This window comes from Danio rerio, chromosome 9, assembly GCF_052040795.2.
Source record: "Danio rerio strain M-AB ecotype USA chromosome 9, GRCz13ab, whole genome shotgun sequence".
Lineage (NCBI taxonomy): Eukaryota > Metazoa > Chordata > Actinopteri > Cypriniformes > Danionidae > Danio > Danio rerio.
Window position 1 is genome coordinate 47636394 of NC_141029.1, and position 20322 is coordinate 47656715.

General features: G+C 37.2%; 1 long non-coding RNA gene across 3 annotated transcripts in view; it reads left to right on the plus strand.

The window, feature by feature from the left end:
• Nucleotides 1-20322, plus strand: part of LOC147835402 (uncharacterized) — a 47519-nt gene continuing 27197 nt past the window's right edge. The window contains exons 1-2 of one of the 3 annotated variants that reach the window (XR_015499841.1): nucleotides 1-445; nucleotides 17983-18123. This is a non-coding gene — a long non-coding RNA (uncharacterized LOC147835402). Of the gene's footprint in view, nucleotides 446-608; nucleotides 797-17982; nucleotides 18124-20322 lie in introns of those variants that run through there. The other 2 variants (XR_015499844.1, XR_015499843.1) reach the window with 2 other exon arrangements.

The window sequence follows — 20322 nt, forward strand, 5'->3', positions numbered from 1 at the left end:
GGGATCATTATTGTTCTTCACTTTCACCGTTCAAGTTATTGCTAAATCTCATGATTGAAAAGGATAATTGCCAGTCAGGACGGGAAGTGATTTATACTTCCTGTAAGGCCTATTCTGTCTTCGCAAGTTTCTCAAGGATCGTGTTTTGCTATCATATCTCACCATCATATAATGGCCCATGATGTGCACGGATCCCATTGAGGTTTTCAACCATATCGCAGATTTCCCATGCTTCATCCATCAGGATCGCTCTCTGGGTACAACAGTCTTTTTCCTGGTCTGACTGTAACTTCAGCATGCTGTGACATTAAAACCACATCTTGTCGAAAACCACTAAACTGTGGAAAAAGCAAAGCCTGGGAAAAGCCGGACTCTGCCAAAGAATCAGCAGTGGACTCGTAGAGAAGCGCAGTCCCTCGCTTTACATCTACCCAATGGGTGAAAGGTGGGTTCACACACTACTAAGTGCACTTTATTTTGCGAGCACCCTATAATAAGCTGCATACTTGCTGTTAGGCTGCCGTCAAACACATGATAAAAGCTCCCTGTGTTTAATGTCAACATGTCGGCAGCAGATTTTGATTCACTGTCATCTTTTTTTCCGCTAGTTTTCAACAGTGGATCTGGAAATAGGCCACCTAAAAAAGAAATTTGGATTTTGTCAGGTTCAGATGGGTGGGCCATAAATCCTTAAGTGTTTGATTGGTCAGCCCTGGTGTCGTTATAATCAAATCAGAAAAAGTTGGGATCATATGGAAAACGCAAATAAAAAAGAAAGTATTGATTTTCTAAATTGAATTTGACTTGTATATCATTGCAGACAATGCAACAAACATTATTTAATGTGCTCCTATATATATATAGGAGCACATTAAATATATAGTTTTATAGAGCACATTAAATATATAGACTAGTTATATATATATATATATATATATATATATATATATATATATATATATATATATATATATATATATATATATATATATATATAGTTAAGTCAGAATTATTAGCCCCCCTTTGATTTTTTTTTCTTTTTTAAATATTTCCCAAGTGATGTTTAACAGAGCAAGGACATTTTCAAAGTATGTCTGATAATATTTTTTCTTCTGGAGAAAGTCTTATTTGTTTTATTTTGGCTAGAATAAAAGCAGTTTTTTTAAAAACAATTTTAAAGACAATATTATTAGCCCCTTTAAGCTATATTTCTATTCGATAGTCTACAGAACAAACCATCGTTATACAATAAATTATCTAATTACCCTAACCTGACTAGTTAACCTAATTAACCTAGTTAGGCCTTTAAATGTCACTTTGTGAAGTTTATTTATAAACAAATTTTGAGAGGATCACAAGCTTATGATTGTTCACAGCTGTTCCAGCATTAGCTCATGACCAGTTATCCTATCAGACGATTAACTCACTTTAAATAACCAGAATTTTCTTATCTCAATATCTTCGTCTTAAAGAACCCCCCACCCCCCCACTCAACCCTACTTTTCCTCCTTTCAAACGGGCGACACGGTAGCCAGTGATTAGCACTGTTGCCTCACAGCAAGAATGCCCTTGGTTTAATTCCTTTCTAAACCAAGTGACATTTCTGTGCGAAGTTTTGCTTGTTCTCCCCATGCTCGCGTTGGTTTTCCCCGGGTCCTAAAGTTTCCTCCAACAGTTTAAAAACAAGCACTCTAAACAATTAATCGAAAATATTTATAAGCCAAGTTCTGGGTGCACCTCTTCTCAGCTATCCATATCTGGCACTTAGCTACAAAAAAGAAAGGGGGATTCCTCAAGATCTACCTGAGCTCAACCTCCCCTTTCACCCCACAACGGGAGGGAGCCCAGGGCTCGAGGATCTTATAAACTCAGGGCTCTCTCCCGGGACAGCATGCCAAACAAGATTTTTTTATCAATCATTACCTAAGTGTGAACTCTTGAAAAGCTGTATAGAAATGTCTTGAAAAATATCTAGTCAAATATTATTTACTGTCATCATGGCAAAGATAAAATAAATCAGTTATTAGAGATGAGTTATTAAAACTATTATATTTAGAAATGTGTTGGAAAAAAAAACCCTATTCTGTTAAACAGAAATTGGGGAAAAGATAAACAGGGGGGCTAATAATTCTGACTTCAACTGTACACACACACACACACACACACACACACACACACACACACACACACACACACACACACACACACACACACACACACACATAAGCACCCTGTAATTTTTCCATATATATATTTTTTCTTTTACACTCATCAAACACATGAAAAAAGCTTCCTATGTTTAATGTCAACATGTCAGCAGCAGATTTTATGTGCCTGTCATCTTTTTCCGATAGTTTTCAACAGTGGATCTGGTAATAGGCCACTTTTGGAATACCCAAAACATCAAGAGGAGTAGTATGAGGGTTCAGATGGGTGGGCTATTAATCCCTGAAGTTCGATTGGTCAGCCCTGGTGTCATTCTAATCTGTGATTGGCCAGCTCTCATGTCAGAATTTGGTTTGAATGCATTTCAAACCGCTTTGGTTTGGTACTGCAGCGGCAAGCAGCATCAGGGAAAAAAATCAGTTACACATTTCCCAATCTAAATACATATGTAAATACAGCTTATGATATAGCTTGTAAATGCTTTCACTTGTCCTGGTTACCATGTTTGCACTTTATGGACCTATTTTACAACGTGTCAGTGAAATTGTCCAGTTTTATAATGAAATGCGGGTTGTAGAAATGTCTGAAGGGAAAACATCAGAAGCTATCATTTACTTTTAATCTTCCCTGCATATGATGCAAATAAAGAGGAGCGTAAACAGCAGTGCTTGCTTGTAACGTTAGGTAAACACTGTATTCACGCTTTTCCATAAGCGCCATCTACTGCCAGAAAGTGGATCTGCGGTTTCATTCATCCAGTCTGCCCTTCCTGTTTAGACGAATTAAGTTGAAGGGTTTTGGCTGTAATGAAATGTGAGATTTATCATGTTATCTTTTTCTAGTAATATATTTTTTTCCACAAAACATGAGTTGATAGCACTGCTACTTGTTTAAATCTTGGTTATTTTAAGAAGCATAGTTCTAAGATTGCTTATGAAAGTGTATTTTAAGTACTCTTTATATTAAGTATCCCGATATCAATGTACAACTAGTATTAGCTTTACACCTATAAGTGCAATATTTCACTGTACTTGGGACTAATTTGGCACACTTTTTAGTTAATAAACAAATATGCTTTGAACACTTAGAGTTACATTGATTTGTTTAGGTGTTCCCTTGATTTTTATTGTTTAAGGTCTCTTGACCTTTTTCTTCCCGTACAAGCGGGCGCAGTCATATGAATCTTTTTGGCTGGAGACTTCAGGTCAAATTCACTTCCATTCATTTTAAGACATTAAAAACAGCTTGTTGTGCTGCTTGATGTTGCAAACTGATATTTTCTTATTATATTATTCTATTTTATCTGTATAGTCATGAACACACTTGTCTGCAGAGGAAGTAGTTTGACCGTTTTCTGTCGTTTATTATTCCTAGTCATTTCTCCCAAAGGCAACTGAATCGAAGGTTCAAAAAACATCGCAAGACGAGCGCACTTCTGCTAATTAAGTGATCCTATCTGTGTTCTGATGATTTAAATACTTACTAGACATTGCGTTATACTCTTAATAAACTAGCCTTGTCCTTGATTTCGTCCAAGAATCCTTTTTTAAGTAAAATTAGAATCATTCATATTAATTGCTGACTATAATTTTGATTTGCACTTAAAGTACTGCATTCTTACTTGAAATCAACCTTTTGCTATACTTTATGTAGCAATAAACAAACAGACAAGACTCAATGAGGGAAAGAACTACAATACACAGGTGAGAGGGCTTGACAAACCACCTGTAGAAACACACTCTTTTATACAACACTTGCACCAGTTTTGCTCATTTGCCCTAGACAAATTTCTACAATCACTCCATGTCTCTAAAAAAAATAGTTGGTTCATTTTTGAAGTGTGTTTCTTCGCACAAGTGAGTGAGCCTAATGAACCGTGAAAAAATCTTTTCTCTCTATAAAAGAAAAAAAAAACAACAACACTTCCCCCTCCTCTTGCACTTACTTTTCTGAGCACTAACAGTACTTTGTGTGTATTGCCTCTTCTTGTTGAATCGCTGAATGCTTCCTCGATTGTAAGTCGCTGTAGACAAAAGTGTCTGCTAAGTGTAAATGTACAACGAAGCAAACTGGCACAATCTAAAAATTTTAAATGAATTATTTAAAGTTTGTTGCATCTTCTACAGACAAAAAAAAACAAAAACAAAACTGTATTTCAGGCTTAAATTTAATTTGCCTATATTAAAAAAATGAATGGCTTTTTTATCTCTAAAAACCTGACTGCTGCGGTCCATTGTTCGCAAAAACAAAACAAAAAAAGTTTGGCTGGAACTATTTTGTGTATTTTGGCTTTTTGAAATGTTTCTGTATGACAGGAATATGACAGTAGAAATTGCACATGCAGTGTGAGTAGAAATGATGAAAATGAGTTAAAATTACTCAAAACACCTCTCAGCGTACACAATTCACCTATACTGTATGTCTTTGGACTGGTGAAAACAGAACACCTGGAGGAAACCTACACTAACACTGGGAGAACATGCAAACTCCACATAGAAATGCCAACTGACCCAGCCGGGACTCAAAACAGCAAGCTTCTTGCCTTAGAGGCAACAGTGCTAACCACTGAGCTATCGTGTTGCCCTGATTTTCTGATTTGGGGGTTTAAATTCTGATCTGTGATTTGTCAGCTAACCATGTGTTTTTCAAACTTTTGTTAAATAGGTTTGTACTGTAGTGAGACGTGGCGTCCAGAAATGACAGAATACCTACTGCAACACCGCGTCGCCATATATATACAGTTGAAGTCAGAATTATTAGCCCCCCTGAATTATTAGACCGCTTGTTTATTTTTTCCCCAATTTTTGTTTAACGGAGAGAAGATTTTTTTCAGCACATTTCTAAACATAATAGTTTTAATAACTCATTACTAATAACTGATTTATTTTGCCTTTGCCATAATGACAGTAATTAATTTATGACTAGATATTTTTCAAGACACTTCTATACAGCTTAAAGTGACATTTAAAGCCTTATCTAGGTTAATTAGGTTAACTAGGCAGGTTAGGGTAATTAGGCAAGTTATTGTATAACAGTGGTTTGTTTTGTAGATTATCGATAAAGAATTTAGCTTAAAGAGGCTAATAATTTTGTCCCTTAAATGATGTTTAAAAAATTGAAAACTGCTTTTATTCTAGCCGAAATAAAACAAATAAGGCTTTCTCCAGAAGAATAAATATTATCAGACATACTGTGAAAATTTCCTTGCTCTGTTAAACATCGTTTGGGAAATATTTAAAAAAGAAGAAAAAAAATCGAAGGGGGCTAATAATTCTGACTTCAACTGTATATATATATATATATATATATAACATTTTTACATTTTACAATATACATAAAATAATTTTACTTGTTCAACTGTGATTGAATTTCACACTTTATTTAGATCTTCAGAGTAAATGTTTGATTTAGAAAATATAAAATAAATGCAAATAAAATAGGGCAGCGCAGTAGGTACCACAATTACCTCACAGCAAGAAGATTGCTGTTTCGAGCCCCGGCTGGGTCAGTTGGCACTTCTGTGTGGAGTTTGCAAGTTGTAAAATGAGTACACCCCTCACAGGCCTCTCTTTTAAGTTCACATTTGCTACAGGATGCTTTACAATATTATATTTGTGCATATACATTAGATTAGTCAGTACCAAAGCCAAAACTGCAACTATTCTAACAAAAATAATAATAATAATTCAATCACAGTCCAAAATGAGTGCACTCAAATTAATCAACAAATATTACATAAACATTTTAATAAACAGGAAAAATCAAGAGACACATTAAAATATATAAAATGTTGTTTTCCCATACCTTGCATTAATTAAATCAGGGGTCACCAATCTTGTTCCTGGAGGTCCGGTGCCCTGCAGGGCTTAGCTCCAACTTGCCTTAACACACCTGCCTGGGTGTTTCAAGTATACCTAGCAAGACCTTGATTAGCTTGTTCAGGTGTGTTTGATTGGGGTTGGAGCTAAAATCTGCAGGACACCGGCACTCCAGGAACAAGTTTGGTGACCACTGATTTAAATGTATTATCTTTCTATTCATAAAGTTGTTAGTCTCTTATCTGACCAGTCTCTTATTTTAATGGATATATCTGTTTAATAAAACTGTTTTGTTGAAATGCACCAAAGCATATTGACTATATTCACTGAGAAATGGATACAAATGATCATTTTCAAAAGGTGGTGTACTCATTTCTGCTAGGCACTGTATATCCCTACATTTAATAATAAATGACTCTGTATTAGATGATGGTTTATGATTTTAGCTTTGTTCCAGACATGATTTCTGCTCTCTGTTCTGGCTGTGTCAGTTTGATGGCTGTACAGTGTTTATTATTGCCTCAGTGCTGTCTGAAGGATGGCTCTAGATGGCACTATCTTCATGTGAAGCCTCACTATCTCATGACCTTGTCTACATGGAGACACAAACAATAATTTACAACCAACGTGTTCATTTCAATGCTGTTTGTTGTACTTTAATATGTTAAGGTGTTATCATGGTCTTTTTTTAAGGGCATTAGAGGGATAAAAATAACTAAATTAAAAATTAATTTGTTGGTATTTTAATAACTTATGCACGTGTACATTTCTGTTTTGCAGATCAGCAGCATTCAGATACTCAGAATTGTGTTTCTGATTCAGTCGGATACTGGGTATATATATAGTCAAGTCCGAAATTATTCATACCCCAAATTCTGACTTAAAGAAATATAATTTATTAGGGATGTCCCGATCAGGTTTTTTTGCCCTTGAGCCCGAGTCATTTGATTTTGAGTATCTATCAATACCGGAACCTCATCTTATACTTTTATAATACATACAAAAAAGAGCTATATAACCAGTAGCGTCTCTGCAACAAACTGATGTCATGCCACAAGCATTGCTGTTTCTGTGTGAAGTCATAAAAGAGGTCTAACACTGTGTCACCACATAACTATAGATGTGTTAAAAAATAATGAGAATATACATATACAGTTGAAGTCAGAATTATTTGCCCCCCGAATAATTAGCTCCACTTTCCCAATTCTGTTTAACAAAGCAAAGATATTTTTTCCAGCAAATAATAATTTTAATAACTCATCTCTATTAACTAATTTGTTTTTATCTTTGCCATGATGACAGTACATAATATTTTACTAGATATTTTTCAAGACACTTCTATATAGCTTAAAGTGAGATTTAAAGGCTTAACTAGGTTAATTACGTTAACTAGGCAGGTTAGGGTAATTAGGCAAGTTATTATAGCGAGGGTTTGTTCTGTAGACCATCGAAAATATAAATAGCTTAAAGAGGCTAATAATTTTGACCTTAAAATGGTTTTAAGCTTTTATTCTAGCCGAAATGAAATAAGACTTTCTCCAGAAGAAAAAATATTATCAGACATACTGTGAAAATGTCCTTGCTTTGTTACACATCATCTGGGAAATATTTTTAAAAAGATGAAAAAAATAAATCAAAAGGTGCTAATAATGCTGACTTCAAATAATTTTGACTATATATAGATCCATTCGAGTCCCGATCGGAAGGTAACTTCGGATTCCAATCGAGTCTGAAACTCGATCGGAGTGTGATCGGGCCCAATTTCCCATCACATGATCGGATCTGGACATTCCTAACATTCCTAACATTTTTACTTAAGAAAAATCTTTTTTTCCACAATGATGCCTCTTGTACAGTGTCTTGTTATCTTTTGGGAGAAGCCTGTGTCATTACTGGTCTAAAAAAAACTTGCTGGTTAAATAAAAGTAAATTTAAGTCAGAATTAGCCACAGGTACAATTAATTTCGGCCTTGAATGTATACACACAGTATATACTCAGCATATCGTCACCTTAGAATGATAAGGTTCTACCTGACATTTTTGTCAAAATTGAGTTATTGACATATTCTTATTAAATGACAACTTATTTACATTAAGGGATGTTTTTTTTATAAGTTGTTTAGATTTTTTTTTTTTTAATGTTACACACGCACTGTTTGCTATGGAATGCAAAAATTTTGAAACTCAATATCTCAAAATCATTCAGAACGCAGATAGAACCTTTAAAATCAAAGGTGATGATATGTAAGTACACCCCCACAAATCTTTCATTTAAATTCATATTTTCTGTAGAACATATTTCTAACATCATATTTAATAACTCATTTCTAATAGCTGATTTCTATTATCTGTGCCACGAGTGCATAATATTTTTACTAGATATTTTTCAAGATACTAGTATTCAACTTAAAGTGACATTGACAAAAACATTCTTAAAAGGGCTAATAATATTGACCTTATTAAAAAATATTTGTAAAAAATTAAAAACTGCGTTTATTCTATCAAAAATAAAACAAATAAGACTTTCTCCAGAAGAAAAAAATATTATAGGAAATACTCAGAAAAATTCCTTGCCTGTTATATATATAATTAATTAATTTTATTTATTGCAAAAATATAGCAGTGTTTAATTTATTTTTCCTTTACTATTTTTCCTTTACTTTGAGTTGTTTTTTCTGCAAACATATCCGCTCTACTTATCTTTTGTTTTATGATGCCACTAATTGCATTTTTGTCCCATAAATGTATTAGAAGGAAAAAAAGCATCTTAAGTTTCCACCGAAACAGACAATTTCCTCATGCATTTAATCTTGGTTTTTAGCGGAAACACAATTAACTTCATCTTACGCTTTTATATGAGCTTATAAAAGCACATGTGTGCTTGTGTCGGTATAAAATGACTTTTCCTTTTGTTGAAATTGAGTAACAGCTGCATGTTGTTTAGTTCATTTTAATCCCGTATCTCCCCTTCTATCAGAGTCATTTGCACTTGCGCTCTTATTTTATTTCCCCTCTCTAATTGCAGCACATTTTTTTGCAATAGTGATCTCATACCTTTGACTAGCTATTGCCCCTTTTCCCTACTGTGAGGTTTAACACACACAAAAAACAAAGGTTTTGTTTTGTTTTCTAAATTAAATGTCACAATTAATTTAGGTCAGAAATAAACACTAGATTCGAGACACAAATCAATCCAATTTTAAGTTTTGCATCGCCTTCATTTCTCAAATCTAGATTAAGTAAAACGTTTCCCTCTGTGTCTTCTAAATGTGACAGATGTGGTGGGGCAGAAGGGACTTTGGCACATTTATTTTGGTTTTGTCCTGTTTTTTATGAGTTTTAGTCCAGCTTTTTTAAATTGTTTTTATTGTGTGTGGTACATTCCCCTTCCGTAAAGAATCTGTCATTGTAAATTTGTTTTGGCCCTGGTAAAAGTGTTTTGCATCTCGTTCATTTTTCATCTAAAATGTAAATTTCTTTCGTCCTTGGTAAAATCGTTTATTCTATGTAATGGACCCTTTGCTAAGCTCCGCCCTCCTTAGTTACTGTTGCTACACCTGTCAAGCATTTGTGCCTGGCACGGCTTTTTCAATGTGTATGCGCAGTGTCAGACATTGCCAGGGATATAATGTCATTTTTGGCGAACAGGTGAGATATTCGAGAAAGCAGACAAAAAAAAGACTGCAGTATACATTACAGGGGTATTTTCACCACATAATAGGCAACCGATTAGAGAATAATTCAATCAAAGTTGAAGATAGCTTAGCACTGACCATTCAACAGCTTCGCTCATGCTCAGCAATAGAGGTGAAATTTTAAAATAATCTAATAATAACCAATTGAATCGTGATTTCTCTATTTTTTAGCCAAAAACCCTGATAGATTCATTTTTCTGCAATGAAACATAGCGTTACTAACCGGCGAGGAAACACGCATGACAGTGCTTTTACATTTCATTCATAGAAAGAAGAGCCAGAAAGGGGAAACTGATGGATTTGTGCTGAATATTAGCATCATTGACCCATAACAATGTAAGTTACTCATTACTGTCAGTATATTCGTGTACTCTTTATAAATTAATGAAAAACAGCTGCTGGTAAAGTATACTGATCTCAAGTGCTCAGTTTGTGATCAAATTGTTTTGTTCTGTTGATTTGTAATTTCAAATTAGCTTGAAACAGATGGAAATATGAAGTTCAGTAAAGTTAGCAACAGATTGGCAGATTCGTATTTTCCGGATCAATAGCTCATGTCATTATGACCTATTCGCTATTAGTATGACTACGTTACTAACGTTATGGCGAAGGCCTAAATGGAGCATTACTCATAAGATCAAGCGAAAAAAAAAAAGGAATAAGACAGCTGTGACATACCACCAGCTTTGTGTTTTTGTAGGAAACACAGTTTAGATCTGTTTAGGGTAAGAGGTGTGTGAGTTATTGCCGTCTGTCTATCACTGAATGTGTCAGGAATATCAAAACAAAAACAAAAAGCTCTGCTCCTTTAGCTCCCCTCACACAGCTTGATCCACGCTGACATTTCTCCTCTTGCGTTTTAGGTTTTGAAAAGGGAAAAAATTCCACCATCCCGTCCAAACTTTTAAGGATACCGGGTATCAGATTTGCACAATCCATATGGACTCGCTCGAAAGCTTGACAGAGCCCCTGCGCGTAGCTACAGTTGCTAAGCCACGATTGGTGGGTGGCGGTTTTTGCGTGTGGCTTAGCGAAGGGTCAATTGTGTCTTATGATAGGTAAACATGTTTTCCAAAATGTAAATTTGTCTTGAGCTTCGTGAAAAAAGTGTTTCACACTTTGTTGTTTTGCACTTCCTGGCCACTGTACTTTTTGGGTACTTTTCCTAATACACATCCATACACATTTATTCATACATTTTGTTTTCTTTCAGCTTATTCCCCTTATCTATGAGGGGTTGCCACAGCATAATAAACCACCAACTATTCCAGCAAAAGTTTTACACAGCAGATGCTCCTCTGGTCGCAACCCAGTACTGGGAAACACGCATACACTTTCACATTCACACACACACACACACACTATATTCACCTATAGCGCATGTCTTTGGACTGTGGGGGAAACCGGGGCACCCGGAAGAAACCCACGCCAACACAGGGAGAACATGCAATCTCCACACAGAAATGCCAGCTGACCCAGCTTGGACTCGAACCAGGAACTTTCTTACTGTCAGGCAACAGTGCTAACCACTGAGCCTCCATGCCACCACATACATGCACATCTAAAATAAATTGCAATAGCATGTCTAGTGAGGTTGTATGTCAGATCTCCGAGTATCACTTGCCTTAAAGGAAGGCGATGCTTAAATGCAGGGCTTGGTTTAAAACAGGAAGCACTGAATGGAGAAAATTTACCAGTAAATCTTTTTTTTTTTTTAATTAGGAAACCATAATTGCTTAATGCCACTTAATTAGATTTTTTTTCCCCAGCACCAACCGGTAGTTGTGAATTGTGGTGAACAGCGGAAGATATATTCATGAAAGAATGTTCCAGACCCTCAGTCTACATCCAAAATAGCATACTTCCCTACTAAAGGTGAAAAATAAGACCATAGTTGCGTTCCAAATGACACACTATGCACTTATACACTACACGTATTTAGTTACTGTCGCCCCAAATGAAACTCTATTGTTTTTTTACTAAACAGAAATTCAAACCGTTTCCCAGACAAAGTTTAACTTTTGCCAAATTAATACCTGATAACTAAATAATACCTTAAATACCTTATTATTATTCATTTATTTATTTTATTTTCGGCTTAGTCCCTTTATTAATCAGGGGTCGCCACAGCAGAATGAACTGTAAATTTATCCTGCATATGTTCTACGTACGCAGAGGATGCCTTTCCAGCTGCAACCCAACACTGGAAAACACCAATACACTATTGCATTCGCACACTTTCATTCATTCATTCATTCATTTTCACCTTAGTCCTTTTATTAATCTGGGGTTACCAAAGTGGAATGAACCGCCAACTTATCTAGCATATGTTTCACGCAGCGGATGCCCTTCCAGCCACAACCCAACACTGGGCAATACCAATACACTCTTGTATTCACACATACACTACGGCCAATTTAGTTTATTCAATTCACCTATAGCGCATGTCTTTGGAGTTTGGAGGAAACCGAATCACCCGGAGGAAACCCATGCGAACACAGGGAGAACATGCAAACTCCACACAGAAATGCCAACTGAACCAGCCGGGGCTTGAACCAGCAACCTTCTTGCTGTGAGGCAATTGTGCTACCCACTGCGCCACCATGACACCCACCTTATTATTATTAATACCTTAAATATTACCTTAATTAATACCCTAAATAATATCTGATTTATTAGCATACTTCCCTAAAGGTGAAAAAAAAGACTATAAGTGAAGTTTATTTCTAATCTAATTTCGAGAGGATCACTTGCTTATGATTGACTCGGCTGGCCCCACATTAGTTAATGTATGATTCACCAATCAGATGATTCCCAACTTAGTATAAATAACCAAAGCATCTTACCATAGTCATCTTTGGCTTGAAGGATCCCGCTGTCCATCCTCTTTCCTCCTCTTTTTCCTTCATAGGGCAGCACGGCGACCCAGTGACTAGCACTGTTACCTCACAGCAAGAATGTCTCCGGTTCGGGTCTTTACCCGGCCAGTTGACATTCCCATGTGGAGTTTATGTTCTCCCCGTGCTCGCATGGGTTTTTTCCAGGTTTTCCGGTTTCCTCCTACAGTCCAAAACATGAGACATAAGTAAACTGACTAAACCAAATTAGCACCATATACCAATTTCACCAGCAGCACACCATCATAGCAATCCTTAAGCAGCGGTAGATCTCGAGATCTACCTAAGCTCAAACTCCCTTCTCGCCCTGCAAACAGGAAAAATCAATGGAATCAGTAAACTGAAATCAAACCATTTCCCAGGCAACGTTTAATAGTTGCAAGCGTAACCACAGATACAGGGACACTGGAGCGCTTCAAAGTCATGTTGATCAGCTGGTTTGTCTATAAGCTGACATACGAGCGATCTGCTGATGAATCGCAGCTTTAAAATGCTCCAGTGTTCCTGTATCTGTGGTTACACTGAATAAACAGCGGTGAGTTTAGTGAACCTATGGCTTTCACTGCCAATTACAGACATTTCTGTTGAGCAGTTGAACACAATGGCAAATCAGCAGTGTTTAAAAATGTTCTCAACAGCGCTTAATATTAGCGGGAAATGGACGTTTTTAATATTTCAGTATCAATTTGTACCGAATTCCAGTAGCATTTATCATTATCAGGAAGACTATTCCAGAGTTTAGAAACCTTAAATAAGAAGGCTTGACCTCCTTTAGTAGACTTGTATAATTGTTTTTCCCCCAGAAGTCTCCGTTTTTACAGTCCACACTGTGATGTGAAAATGTAATTTCCAAATTGACCCACTTTGGCCATTTGTTGCCTAAAAATGCCATTTTATTGCAGATGGAAGGACTACAGATACAGGGACACTGGAGTGTTTCAAAGTCATGTTAATCAGCTGGCTTGTCTATAAGCTAATATGCGAGCGATCTGCTGATGAATCGCAGCTTTAAAATGCTCCAGTGTTCCTGTATCTGTGGTTACACTGAATAAACAGCGGTGAGTTTAGTAAACCTATGGCTTTCACTGCCAATTACAGACATTTTTGTTGAGCAGGTGAACTCAATGGCAAATCAGCAGTGTTTAAAAATGTTCTCAACAGCGCTCAATATTAGCGGGAAATGGACGTTTTTAAAATTTCAGTATCAATTTGTATCGAATTCCAGTATCTTTTATCATTATCAGGAAGACTTTAGAAATGAGAAGACTTGACCTCCTTTAGTAGACTTGCATTATTGGGGTTGGGGTACGGGGATGTGAGGTTTTGGAAGTGTCCCATTCAGTGTCTGTGTGGTGATTACGACTGGAGGATTTGTGAATTGCAGTGTAGCGATGCAACTGATGCTGCTAGAAAACATGATTATAATGAGATCATTTATGTCTTGATTACATTTATGCTATGCTAAATATTTTTTAGCCACTGCAAAAGAAATGCTTCATACGAAATAAGAAATTGCTTGAGTATGGAATTACAAGTGTTCAGATCTGAAAAGCCAACAAAAACATCTTTGAGTCTTAAGAGTAACAGGTCAACAGCCGTGTAGCGCTGGGTTTGTGTTCATTAACCCTAGTCGATTTAGAGATCACGTAGATTAGCTGGAGATTGTTGTTTCATTACTAAACATCAATCTCAAGTAACCCAAAGCGGTCAAAAATATTCTCGATATGAATGCTGTATTGTCGTTGCTGTTTTTTTTTTTTCCCCTTCTATGAAGTACCACACAGTCCCAGAGTTTTTCCAGCTCTGTAAGTACAGAGGCTTTGTAATTGATAGTATTCATTAAGCCAAACTACCCATGGTTAATTGCTTCTGTGAAGCTTTGGCTCTGGGGAGCAGCTCCACAGCTGAGCGTCCCGAGTTTGCTCTTGGCCCAGGAACAAAGCTATCAACAGACTTGTTTGAGGGCATTCTGGCTTCCTCTTGAAATTAGGCAGGAATTGTCACTCGGCTGACAAACCGCCATCAGACAACAGCATCAGCAGGAACCCTGGAAAAGAAGAGGAAAATAACAATTCCACGACCACTATGGGAATGCAGCAAAATGTGTTTTCCTGCAGCTTGGAATCCCACACTTAAAGTAACACTCCACTTTTTTTTGGAAACAGGCTCTTTTACTTCCCTGGAGTTAGACTTTGAGCATTTTTTTAATAATTCAGTCTATTTTGGGGGCTGGCGAGCAAACTTTTAGCTTAGCTTAGCAAAATTCATTAAATCCGATTAGACCATTAGCATGAATATTTTTTTTAAAGAGTTTTGATAGCTTTCCTATGCAATAATATTACGCAGTGCTGTTACCACCTAGCTGGGGACTATTTTCAGGGGCTGTGTAATATCATTGTGTCAGCTGCAGCCTTGGAATGACAGCAAAATTACTTGCTCATTGATATAAAATGCAAAATATCTCAACATCAACAAAGAAAATAGCAATTTTTCATTTTGTATTGGACATTCACAATGTATCTACAGACGAGTCAAGCTTTAAAATAGGTGAATTGTTCATTCATTCATTTTCCTTTTGCTTAGAATCAATTTCAGAGGTTGCCACAGCAGAATGAACTGGGAAACACCCAAACACTCTCAAACGCGCACACACACGCATACACTATGGCCAATTTAATTTATTCAATTCACCTATACCACATGTCTTTTGACTTTTGGGGAAACCGGAGCACCCGGAGGAAACCAACAGCTACACGGGGAGAACATACAAACTCCACACATGCAAACTCCATGTCAACTTGCCCAGCCAGGACTTGAACCAGCGACCTTCTTGCTGTAAGGCGACAGTGCTAACCACTGAGCCACAATGCCTCCTTGGGTGAATTATCAAAACTCATTTTTAAGCAAGATGCTAATGGTCTAATCTGATTCAATAGTTTATGCTAAGCTAAGCTAAAAGTGCTCCCACCAGAGATCGTCTCATTGGATAAAAATATGATAAAACTCAACTGTTTTAACTCTAAGGGAGTGATCCAATTAGCCTATTACCAAAATAGCATTCCTTTAAACCTGCAGGCACCAGTTAAAACAGCTTTCCCAGAGGCCTGTAAACGCATGGCTCACAGATAAAATGGGTAGTCACAGGATTGCATCATCATGTGTCATGAAACCACCTACCACCAAATCCAAATGCCTTTAGATTTCTGAATCATGCCATTACGTAACCCTGAGCACATTCACAGACTCTGAGAGGGGTGTCGCTTTCTGCGATTTGCATCAAGCGACCCTGAAGGGGAACCGTGAACAGCTCAAGAGGAGGATATGGGGTGTCTCATTTGGACGGAGGCCCCGAAGTGATTCCCTCGGCTCTTCCTCTTATATGACCCTTTTGACAGAGGGTGGGAAAGGATCCAAGCCCACGGCCCAACGCCACATCAAATCAACCATTTCCTCCCCTGATAAGACGCCACAGACGAGCTTCCCAGATCTCCAATAAGGAGGAAAAGAGATGTTTAGAGAATCAGTTCTGGTGGAGGATGATTTTGGCTGTCGTTCTTTCTTCCTGCTTAAACTTGGCATTGGCTTTTGGCATTGAGAGACGCTCCCCTCAAGTCTTACATCAGAGCATCAAAACAATAAAGGTTGTAATATGTCTTTAAATATATTTAATTCAATTTACCTTTTCTTACAGTGTAGATTGTGTTAAAGCAGCTTCACATAGAAGATCATAGTAAATTGAAACAGTGTAGTTCAGTTTTCAGAGTTTAAGTTCTGTTCAGTTTAGCTTAGTTCAGTGTGGTTTAATAATCACTACTGAGAGTTCAAACACTGAAGAGCAAATCCATCGATGCGCAGCTCTACAGATCCCAAACTATGCAAGGCAGTGGCGACAGCGGCTTGGAAAAAACTTCACCAATTGGCGTAAGTGAAGTTTTAAAAAACCTCAAGAGAAAACAAGCTCAGTTGGGTACGACCGTTTCTCCTATGGCCAAACGTCTTGTGCAGAGCTGCAGTCAAGGCGCCGGAGGCTGGAGAAGCTGGACAGGAATCAGTCTCATGCTCTCCACTCCTCCATGACCACCACAGCAGCTGCTCAGGATACGGCCTGGTCCAGGATTATGGAAACCTTGGGATCATCTCGTCGCTGGTCTTGGATCAAATCAGTGGCACTGCATAGTCTGAGGGCTTCGGGATGAGTATCCCCTGGTGGAAATAGAGAATAAATAGAATAATTAGCGTAGCTGCTGTTCATAGTGTATATAAACAAGATGCAAAAAACCGGCGTGGAGCACATTCATGTATCATACCGCTAAGTGATGCCCTGAAGGCTATTAGGAGCCATAAATGAGAAGGCTTGAACTCCTTTACTCAACTTTGCTCTTCTAGGTTCTACCAGAAGCCCTGAGTTTTGAGATCTTAGAGCGGGTTGGATTGTATATTTTACAGTAGTTCAGAATGTGTTATATTAAAAGGATTGCGGTCGGATATTATCATTACATTGATTTATAGAAGACACACAAAAAATATCATTCCAAATATGTTCCAATATTCATTTAAAGACTATAGACATATTAAAAGAATATATATATATATATATATATATATATATATATATATATATATATATATATATATATACAGTTTTTTTGTCTTGCTTACTGTAAACTTATATGAGTGATAATAAAGGGTGAAAAGGGGTTCTCAGACAAAACAAGGTTAGGAATCACTGGTCTTGACTTGCATAATTACCCTAACTTGCCTAATTAACCTAGTTAAGCCTTCAAATGTCACTTTAAACTTCATTTTTTAAATTAAAATTTATAATTTCACAATTTATACCTATGAATATAATATTAGGCTTTATATATATATATATATATATATATATATATATATATATATATATATATATATATATATATATATATATATATATATATATATATATATATATATATATATATATATATATATATAAAGCCTAATATTATATTCATAGGTATAAATTTATTGTGAAACACACTTAAAAATGTTTGTTTAATAGGGTAAGGTTGTATACTACTATAACACAGACAGGCACAACCATTTGAGTTCTGACATACATATATCTTAATGACATACATATAAATATATATTTTTAAACTTACAGGCTAATTCACCTGTTTCACGATCTGAACGATAATAATAAATAAAAAGTATTTTTTAATACTAGGCAACACAATGTTTCTATCTCTGTCAGTGACTAAGTGACGGTTAAAACAAGTACTGTACATTCTCTAAGTGCTTCTGTCACTGTTTAATCCTTTCTGTGCACGACTGTATGGTATAGTTAATGTCACATGAACTGTAAAGTATTTAATAATAATTCTGTCTTCAATTGGATATCCTTCTTGCTTGTCTTTTCAGCAGATCCACTTTCCTACCATTGTTTGCGAACATGGAAAGTTTGCATCCTAGGACCCAGGAGCCTGTAAAAAGCCCCAGGTGGATTGCATTGATGTCTGTGAGGAGGCTCTAAATGTGAAGCGTCGACACTTGAAAAGAAAGGTACACACAACTCGACTTAGCTAACCCGTGTGGCTAAACCTGATACTCCCTGAGCGGAGCCGAGGCCTGGATTGGCATCAGTCTCTAAAGAGCTCTGACTACCCTCTTTAACTTCCTGTCAGGATCATGCATTTCCTGTCTGCTTTTTCTTCTTGACATTAAGCAGGAGAGACAGGTGTGCGCCTGATGCTACCTTCCCCTGACACCCAAATATTATTACAAAGTTCATTTTTTGGCGAACCACGTCCAGTTTAATCAAGAGATACCTGACATTCCTGTTTTAAAACAGTGCAGAGTACATTTATCTTGGGTGGCTGTGCTAAAATATGAAGTGCAGATCCTGTGACGGTCGAATGTAATAGTTGCATGAGTTTCCACATGGAATGTTTATTTGGAGCGGTGATTGCTGGGTACTTGGAGGTGTGTTAAAAAAACTTGCGATCCCGCGTTAACATTGCGTGACAGTGGAGCGAGGATCCGGTCCTTGGAGAATTCCATCATGAAGTATATTGCTCTTGTGGTTTCAGAGGGTTTCTGAAGTCGTGGAGAGGATTGTTGATTTATAATCTCAGATGTCATCTTTCACAATGACTCTCCGCTGAGACAGACCCCGCACTCCAAGCCAATTCCACATGAATGCTTCCTGTAGAAATGGGCGATTTTTAATGTGCAACTAAAAGCTTGGGGTGGGCTTTAGCATGGCACTGTACTGCCTGACTCCTCCAGCTATACGAGTTTAGATTGTTCCTTACTATGCATCAGGAAAGTTATGTTACAGCCTTACTCCAAAATAACTTCAATAATTTATTTCCTCTATATTCTACACACAATACCCCATAATGACAATGTGAAAAAATTGTTGCAAATTTATTAAAAATAAAAAAAACCTTAGAAATCACATGTACATAAGTATCCACAGCCTCTGCTCAATACTGTGTTGATGCTCCTTTGGCAGCAATAACAGTCTCAAGTCTTTTTGAATATGATGCCAGAAGCTTGGTACACCTGTCTTTCCGAATAGGCTTGAATAGAAAGCGAAGGTGTACAGCCATTTTTAGATCTCTCCAGAGATGTTCAATAGGATTTAGATCTGGGCTCTGGCTGGGCCACTCAAAAACATTCACCAATTTGTTTTGAAACCAGTCCATTGATTTTTTGGCGATGTGCTTTGGGTCATTGTCGTGCTGGAAGATGAACCGTCGCCCCAGTCTGAGATCAAGAGCACTCTGAAGCCGTTTTCATTCAGGATGTCTCTGTACATCGTTCCCTCTATCCTGACTAGTCTTCCAGTTCCTGCTGTGGATAAACATCCCCACAGCATAATGCTGCCACCACCATGCTTCAATGTAGGGATATTATTAGCCTGTTGATGAGCGGTGCCTGGTTTTCTCCAAACGTAACGCCTGGTATTCACTACAAAGAGTTCAATTTTAGTCTCATCAGACCAGAAAATTTAGTTTCTTATGGTCTGAGAGTCCATCAGATGCCTTTTGGCAAATTCCAGGCAGGGAGTGGCTTGCGTCTGGCTACTCTACCATACAGGCCTGATTGGTGGATTGCTGCACAGATGGTCGTCCTTCTGTAAGGTTCTTCTCTCTCCACAGAAGAACTCTGGAGCTCACACAGAGTGATCATCAGGTTATGTCGCCTCCCTGACTAAGGCCCTTCTCCCCTAATCACTCAGTTTAGATGGCGAGCCAGCTCTAGGAAGAGTCCTGCTGGTTCCAAACATCTTCTACTTACAGATGATGGGAGGCCACTGTGCTCACTTGAACTTTCAGAACAGCAGAAATGTTTCTGTAACCTTCCCCAGCCTTGTGCCTCGAGACAATCCTGTCTTGGAGGTCTACAGACAATTCCTTTGTATTCATGTTTGTTTGTGCTTTGACATGCACTGTCAACCCTGGGACATTATATAGACAGGTGTATGCCTTTTCAAATCATGACCAATCAACTGAATTTACCACAGGTGACCTCAATTAAGCTGCTGAAACATTTAAAGAATAATCAGTTGAAACTGATCTGAACTTATCTGAATGTACCTGAGCTCAATTTAGAGCTTCACAGCAAGTCTGAGAATGCTTTTGTACATGTGATTTTTATTTTTTTTTAAATAAATTTTGCAACAATTTCAAAAAATATTTTTTCACATTGTCATTATGGGGTATTGTGTATAGAATTTTGAGGAAAAAACTATTT